We start from the raw sequence: 8761 nt of genomic DNA on the forward strand, positions 1-8761 counted from the left end.
CTTCTTCCCCTTCCCCTTCCCCTTCTCCTTCTCCTTCTCCTTCTCCTTCTTCTTCTTCTTCTTCTTCTTCTTCTTCTTCTACTTCTTCTTTCCTTCTCCTTCCTCTTCCTCTTTCTCTGCCTTTCCTTTTTCTAATTGATTATTATTGATCTATCTTCAAGTTCACCAACTCTTTCTACTGGTATTTCCGTTATACTATTAAGATCTTCATTTGGGCTTCCCTGGTGGCGCAGTTGTTGCGCGTCCGCCTGCCGATGCAGGGCACACGGGTTCGTGCCCCGGTCCGGGAAGATCCCACATGCTGCGGAGCGGCTGGCCCGTGAGCCATGGCCGCTGAGCCTGCGCGTCCGGAGCCTGTGCTCCGCAACGGGAGAAGCCACAACAGAAGGAGGCCCGCATACCACAAAAAAAAAAAAAAAAAAAATCTTCATTTACATTTTAAATTTCAGATATTTTATTTTTTGGTCTTAAAATTTTCATTTAGATCCTTTTTTTTTAACTCTTTCGAATTCTCTTTTTATTTTTCTATTTTTCACTTATGAGAATATGTTTCTTTATCTTTAACAAGCTAAATGCTTTAACAAGCATTTCTTGATTGTTTTTTTCCTTGGCAAGGAGTCACAGTTTCTTGACTCTCTATGCTGAACAAATTTGGATTGTATCATGGCTACTGTGAATATCACGTTGTGTAGACTCTGAATTCTGTTATATTTCTTCACAGAGTGTTAAATTTTCTGTTTTGGCAGGAAACTGACATGGCTAGGCTCCAGCAGCACATTTTCATGTCTATAGTGGTTGACAGCTCAGATATTAGTTCAGTCTGAGTTGCAAGCTATATTCTGTTTGTCTTCTGAATGTGCAGTTCAGAGATCAGCCAGAGACTGGAGATGAACTTAAGCACAGGATTTGGGATCTTGCTTCTCTGGCTCTCCACTTTCTTGGTTTCCTTCCTGCTCTCCACAGCCTGGGTTGCCCTGAGGCCTCTTTCTCTGGTGTAAGGAAGAAGAGTAATGCTTCTATAGGAATTTTAGCCATTTTTCTAGCCACTCAAGTTTGATTGTCCAATCATCGTTGATTCTGCCTCTTTTTAAAAAATCTATTACCTTGTGTTTCATGAGTGCAAATTCTCATTGTTTGTGTTTTTCATCGCTGACTATCTTTCAGAGTGATCCTTTTCACTGTGTGAGTTGTAATTTCTGCCATAAGCTGTATGAGAAAATGTAGAGAATGATTTGTGTTTGTCTCTGAAGGGGACTTGTGGATTTTCACTGGCCTCAGTTTTAAAGGCAATTTCTCAGAAAGCAGTTTCTATACCACATGGGATGCTTTAACTCAGACTACACGTGTGTGCATCACAGGCCTGTGTTTTGTATTTCTCACAGTTAAATCTTTTCTACCCATGGCTCTGGGAGGTTGGCAAGCTGCCTAGATGCCTTCCAGGGCTGGTGGGTGCAGGCTTTCTCATGTCTGTTTCACCTCCAGAGCAGCCCTTCCTGATTCTAGGCTGCATCTCACGAATTCAGTCCCAGCTTCCAGTGACCTTCCCAGGGCAAGTGTTACCATCCATCCTGATTCTTGCTTAATCCTTCAGGTTCACCTCCTTGTTACCACTCTGACTTTTGGTTCAGCTCAGCTATGGATTTCATTTTGTGTCTGTGGTGTAGTTTTTAGTGGTTAAAATGGAGGAGGGTATTTTGCTCAGCATCTTACTCTGCCATGTTGACCGGAAGCCTCTTTTCTGTTCTTTTCCTACTTGCAGTCTGTTGATGAAGTATGACCTTTATTCCTCCCTTTGTCACCTTTCTTCTATCCAGTGTTTCTTTTTGTTCTCACTACTGTTCTAGTCCCTGGTGCAGCCTCTAGCCGTGTCACACAGGATAAATGCATTTGGTTTCTAATTCCTCTCTCTATTGCCACCCTGTCTCTACCCAATCCATTTGAGATACTGCTGTCACAATGTTTGTCGTAAGAGTTGGCTTTGATTGCATCGCTGCTCTCACAAAAGCCTTCAGTGGCTCTTCAATGCCAAGTCTAAACTCTCATCAGCCTAACGTGATGCACACATCTTTCAAAATCTATCTGTCAGGACTTTCAGCACAAACTCTGGTTTGGGGTAAAGTTTCCCTACTCCTTGTCCTCTTAGTTATGTAACTTCCTCTCATTACCACTTCACCTTTGTTCATACTAGACCCCACACATGGAAAAATATGGAATGTCTTGTCCCAATCACACAGTTTTCCAAGTAATATTCTTTCTTTCAGACAAACTTGAAGGTGCTCTCCTTCTATGGATTCTTTTCTGTGATTCTAGTCCATGTAAAGTCTGTTAGTCTCCTCTGCAAATCTTTTGATGCTTGTCTTGGTTATTCTTCCTCTTTCCTCCCTCCCTCCCTCCCTCCCTCCCTCCCTCCCTCCCTCCCTCCCTCCCTTCCTTCCTCCCTTCCTTCCTTCCTTCCTTCCTTCCTTCCTTCCTTCCTTCCTTCCTTCCTCCCTCTCTTCCTTCCTTTCTCTCTCTCTCCCTCTCCCTATCTCTCTCTCTCTCGTGCTTTCTGTATGTAAGGTCCTTGAAAGCTGAAAAGGAGGTAAGAAACTTTATTGTAAGAGAAAATTTTTTATTTGTAAAGTTTTTTTCACAGTTGCAGTGTCTTGCACCTAAGTATTTTTAAACCATTTTTTAAATTGAAGTATAGTTAATTTACAGTGTTGTGTTAGCTTAACTGTACAGCAAAGTGATTCAGTTTTTTATATACATACATATATGACATTGAATATAGTTCCCTGTGCTACACAGTAGGTCGTTGTTGTTTATTTTATACATAGTAGAGTATATGTTAACCCCAAACTCCTAATTTGTCTTCCCCCACCCCCCCAACGCTATCCCCTCTGGTAACCATAACCCCTCTTTTTTCTATGTCTGTGAGTCTATTTTTGTTTGTAAATAAGTTTATTTATATCATTTTTTAGATTCCCCATGTAAGTGATAGCATATGATATTTGTCTTTCTCTGTCTGACTTACTTTACTTAATATAATAATCTCTAGGATGTAAGAATTTTTTGATCTAAAAAATTAGAAGGTAGTTTTTTTTATCAGCTGGCTGTCTTTCACAGTGATCCATTTCACCGTGTGAGTTCTAATTTCTGTGGGAAATGTGGGGAAATGGTATAAAAAAAGGACAGGAAGTAGAATCATAATTGTCACTAAAATCAGGAGGAAACTTGAGACACTGTCTTGAGAATAAAAGCTGCTGAGAACCTCAGCCACTGAGGTTTCACCTCCTTGATTAGCCACTTGTGCTTGGGTCAGCCTCAATAGCTCCATGAAGGTATTTCACTTACAACAAAACCCAGCAAAACAAATACCAAACCACAGGTCAATGCTTATGTAACTAATATTTTTAAGAACCATAAATTATAACTTGTTTTAAATAGCCATTGCTTTACTAGCCTTATATTCAACTTCTCTTACACAAAAGAGCAAACAAACAAATTAAAAAGATCTATTATTGGAAGTACATTGTTTGGATAATACATTGATTAATTTTATCCATCAGTATCTAATCCTTGATAAAACAAACAAACAAGAAAATACTTTCTTGCTTTCCTGCAGACTGAAAAATAGCCCAGGATTTTGGCTGACTATGAGCTTAGTATCTGCACACAGAATGATGTGGCAAGATAGAAAAAAAATTAGACTGCATCGAAGAATTCATACTTAGGTCTGGAGTCACTGCCACATGCGCCCCCAACTAAGGACTGTAGTCCCATTGTATGCTTTTAAATAGTCATTGACAAATTGCAGAGTCTTGAGGAGGAAAGACAGTTTGATAAATGTGTTGCTGATTTTCTCATGCCAGAAATGGTGAGAGGAATTTAGAGATAATTAATTTTCTCTTTCGTAGAAGAGGGAATAACGTGGCAATGTGTTACTCAAAGATGCCAAACAAGGAGAGACAGCTCTGTGGCAGACATAGTGATGCTGGCCAAATAGTCAGTTCCTTGCCTGGATGTGTTTCCTGGTCCTTCTGAGTTTAGACAGTGCCTGTGTCTTGTTCTGGCCAATGAAATGTGAGCAGAAGAGATGCTGTGACTTCCAGGCAGAGAGAGAAAATATTTTGCCCACGATTCTCCAGTCCATCTCCTCCCCATTGAGGAAGTGATCCACAATGGCACCAGTCCCAAAATTGCGTAGCCTTGTCAGCCTGTGTCCAAGTGTAACTTGGACACTCCTGAAACCACTACCATCACATCCCTCACTCTCCAATGAAGGACTTGTAGCTACATACATGTTGTTCCTTTAAGCCACTAGGATTTAACTTGCAGATTAGTATAAATTGTGTTTCTTAACCATTTTGCATCAAGGAGACTTCTGAGACTTTTTTTTTCCCTAATGATTGGCCACCATCTCCCACCCCCAACAATGACATTTTAATACCACAGATTCCAGAAGAGTACGATTTTTTGGCTCCCCCTTGAGAATTAATTTCCCCCCTGTTGGGGGCAATATCATCACCATTGAGTCAGTCTATCGCGGGGACTGTCTTTGAGAGGAGCTCCTGTGACAGGAAATGTTCACCCAGAAGCCAGAAGGACACTCACCAAAGACGCTTCAGTGGATGTTTTCCATGCAAGAGGCTGAACCAGGTAACTTCTTGAGTTCTTTGAAACTCATGTTACATGGCGTCTTCCTTGTTCCTGGACATTTTCCTCTGACACCTCTCATCGTAAGCCTCCTAGTTCTGGATATTTCTACTTTTTATGTTTTCTCCTTCATTCTGTGCTTCTCAGTTGTGAGTTTTTTATGAGGCTTGGTCTCTCACAGTCTGTTTTTCCCTCTGTATGGGCACAACAAATTCAGTCTCAAGGTTTACTTTTAAGTCTATTTATAGAAATTCCAAATTTATTACTCCAGCACGACCTCTCATTCGAGCTCTGCATCTTTATCTCCATCTGAAATAAGATGTCTCTGCCTTGACTTCCAGTGGTCACAGCACAAGATCCCTTTTTAAAGGAGCCCAACATTGAGCCTCCATTCTTTTGGTCTGGCCTGAGCCTGGTGTTACGAGAAAGGAATACATTCCACTGGCCAAAAGTATTTTCAAAAGGTTGAAATTGTTTTCTCTTTGGTCATTAAACCTAATGAAACAGTATGTTTCCTGTTTTCCTCTCCCATTTACTTTACCTGCACCCCATCTGGCTACTCCCAAAGATTTTTTTTTTCCCAAAAAGCTGCTAGTTCTCCAGCAGATTTAGGTCGCTCACCAGTCTCTCGTCTCTTAATTCTGCTTTGCAAAAGGCGAAATTTCTCTTTAGCAATAAAATTTCCCTTTCTGGATGATGTGGAAGGGAGAGAGTCGGAGCATTTGGTCAGAAAAAATCTCCCAATCAAGTAGCAGCAGGCAGAAAGCTGGGCACACGTGTAGGTAAACATGGTCATTTAACATTACCTATTTCTGTCACTTATTGTTGACAGATCTCAGCCCTGAAATCTAAAAGTCTTTTTAAACTCTCTTTTTGATCAGACTCCCAGAGGACATCTGTTGGGGTCTGCGCAGCAGCACACAAGGATGCCCTCATTTGCCTCTCTCTGTCACATCCCTGGGCTCTTGGAAGCCACTTTATGCAACAGGATCACGCAGGACCTGGTCACAGACCATTAGATCCAAACTCAAACTGGACCAGTAAGAATCTGCTTCCAGAGAGTTTTTGAAATAGGACTGTCTTGCCAGCTAGATCTATAACTTATAAGCTCAAAAACTGCTTGCCCTGGCAGATGTTAAGAGGAACCGCTCATGATGCTCCGAGTAAGGAGACCTCCATCTGGCCTCCATTTCCCTACTAGAAAGGGTCAAACGGGAGCTCCCCCATCCTTGGGGTGTGTGATATTGTGACCTATAATATGAAATATGTATTTGGTCTTCATCCTCATTTCTAGCACCGAGGTCCTAAAACCCTTGGAATTTCCTAAGTGATAAGAGAAATAAAGGTGTCTTGATATTTATAACAAACCCCTTTCAACTACAGCTGAGCTTACGTCAGTGAAGTGACTTTTCAAAAGTATCTAAAGATGGGGGCTGGTTGCCAGGAAAACCAGCCATGTGACTGGAGGGTTGGACCTTTCAGTCACCGCCCACCCCAACCTCTGGGTGGAGGTTGAATCATGGCCAATAGCCAATGACCTAATCAGTTGTGCCTATGTGACGTGCCTACATAAAAATTCAAAAGGACAGGGTTTGGAGAGCTTCTAGGTTGGTGAACACATGGAGATTCGGAGAGGGCATGGAAGCTTTGGGCCCTTTTACCACACCCTGCTCTGTGCATCTCTTCCATCTGGCTGTTCCAGTAATCTAGTAAGTAAAATATTTCTCTGAGTTCTGTGAGCTGCTCTAGCAAATTAATCACACCCAAAGAGAGGGGTCCTCAGAACCTCCAATCTATAGCTGGGTTGGTCGGGAGCCCAGGTGACAACATGCACTTGAGATTGGCCTTGCCCTGTGCATCTCTTCCATCTGGCTGTTCCTGAGTTATTGCCTTTTATAATAAACTGGTAATCTAGTAAGTAAAATATTTCTCTGAGTTCTGTGAGCTGCTCTAGCAAATTAATCACACCCAAAGAGAGGGGTCCTCAGAACCTCCAATCTATAGCTGGGTTGGTCGGGAGCCCAGGTGACAACATGCACTTGAGATTGGCATCTAAAGCAGGGGGAGGGCAGTCTTTTAGCTCTTAACCTGTGGGACCTGATGGTGTCCCCAGGTGGATGGCCTCAGGCCTGAGTCATCCTGCTGGTGTCAGATAATTGCTTGCTGGTGTGGGGAAAAGCCCACACACTGGAGTGGGTGCAGAACCGTGGGGTGAGATGGCCCTTCTGCGAGCTTGGTGCCCCATTTGCAGAATTTAAGGGTGAACCCAGGCACTCAGTGCAAGCCCACACCTCTCTAGAGTCCATGTCCCTAACAGCAGGGGTCAAGTGGAAGCCCTAATTATCTGGGTTCTCCTTTAAGAAACTTACCTTTCTAAAAACCCACCCCTTTGATGGGCCCATCAGGAAAATCTCACCATGGCCCATATGTCTGTTTATGTCAACCACGGGCAGAAGCTCCCATGGCTCTGCCCCTCCCACTTCTGACTTCGTGTTCCACCTCCCCCTCTTCCATGCCCCTGGACCTTGTAGTTAGTCATCAGTACAAATCCATGGCCCCAACCCACTTCCTGAACGTTTCCTTAATCGTGTCCTCACACCTGGTTGGCCCCCCAGGACGTGTTTTCTTCCATCCTTCTCATGGCCCTGATCTGGGAGGGAGAACAGGTGTCCTTCTTGCTCCCCACTGAACCTCTCTCTTTCCTAGAAATCTCCAGTACTGAATTTCCCCACAGATTCTACTGCCCACTCCTTGCTGTCAATGCCACTCTCTTCATTTCTTGAAGACTGCCACTCTCCAGAACCACGCCTGTCATTCTCCCTGATGACTTCAAAATCCCAATGACCTGGCCTTCCAGCAACCTCACCTCTTCTTCACTCATAAAATGCCTTTTTTCAAAGTCTTCGTTTCCTGTTGTCAGTAAAAGAGATATAATAATGACCCCCTCCTAGGGTTGTCGTAAGAATCAGTACGTGATGTTGAAGAAACACGCTGCATAAAGGCTACCTGAACTAGAACCTGACTGGCCTAGAGTACCCATCCTGATGGTCCCTGTTTCGCTTAGAGACTGTGCCTCCAGTGCAATCATCTGCAGAAGCCTTACACGTATAAAGGTGGAGCTGCTTTTGTGGAAATGGGGGAGGGTGGGGAGAATGGGGGGGGGGGTTCTGCGGAGCATAACCAGCTCAGCCTGGAGGCCCCAGCACAAAATTTCTAGAATTCCACCCAGAACAATTTTGAAAACCATTTTATCCTGTTCTTTTCTATGTACGACCTACACACCAATTGATAACATTTACCTAAAAATATACGTTAGTGCTTCAAAAACATTTTTTCACAAGAGGAAGGCTTAACATCTATTCCTTGGCTATCATTGATATTAAGTAAAAGCTGGCCATAGGATAGATTTTTGGTATTTTTGTAAAACTTTTATAGATTGTAATATACTTAATTTTTCCTCCTGTAGACTTTGACCGATCAAACTTAGAGATTAATGCTTGGAAAATGCTTGTGTCTTTTGAATGATTATACTTCCTTTCATTGGCTGATCATTATACAATATATTATGCTTTGTTTTTTTGCCTTGCCTGGCAAAATTTATTCTAGTTGTTTTTAGCCTTTTTTGTCCTGGTACAATTATGTTAATATCTCCTTTCTTGGATTATGATGTTTTATCCTGATAATTTTCATGGCATATGTTTTATTTTATTTATTTTTTTCATTTATGATATGAGTGGATTTTATTTATTTATTTTTATTGAAGTATAGTTGATTTACAATGTTTCAGGTATACAGCAAATTGATTCAGTTATACATATATGTATATCTATTCTTTTTCAGATTCTTTTCCATTATAGCTTATTACAAGATATTGAATATAGTCCCTGTGTTATACAGTAGGACCTTGCTGTAAAGGCATATATTTTATTGTGAACAGTTTCAAATCCTTTTGGCATTAGAAAGCATGTGGATTAAAATTAACATGCTCTAAATAATAATGTGTAACTAACTGTAGAACAGCCATAACTCAATTTTGTTACATATTTGCATTTTTAACTATTTACAAACATTTAAACTTCCAGCAGGCGAAAATATTGCTTAAATTCTCCCTTTACAGCCTTTG

Source organism: Physeter macrocephalus, chromosome 10, assembly GCF_002837175.3.
Source record: "Physeter macrocephalus isolate SW-GA chromosome 10, ASM283717v5, whole genome shotgun sequence".
Classification (NCBI taxonomy): Eukaryota; Metazoa; Chordata; class Mammalia; order Artiodactyla; family Physeteridae; genus Physeter; species Physeter macrocephalus.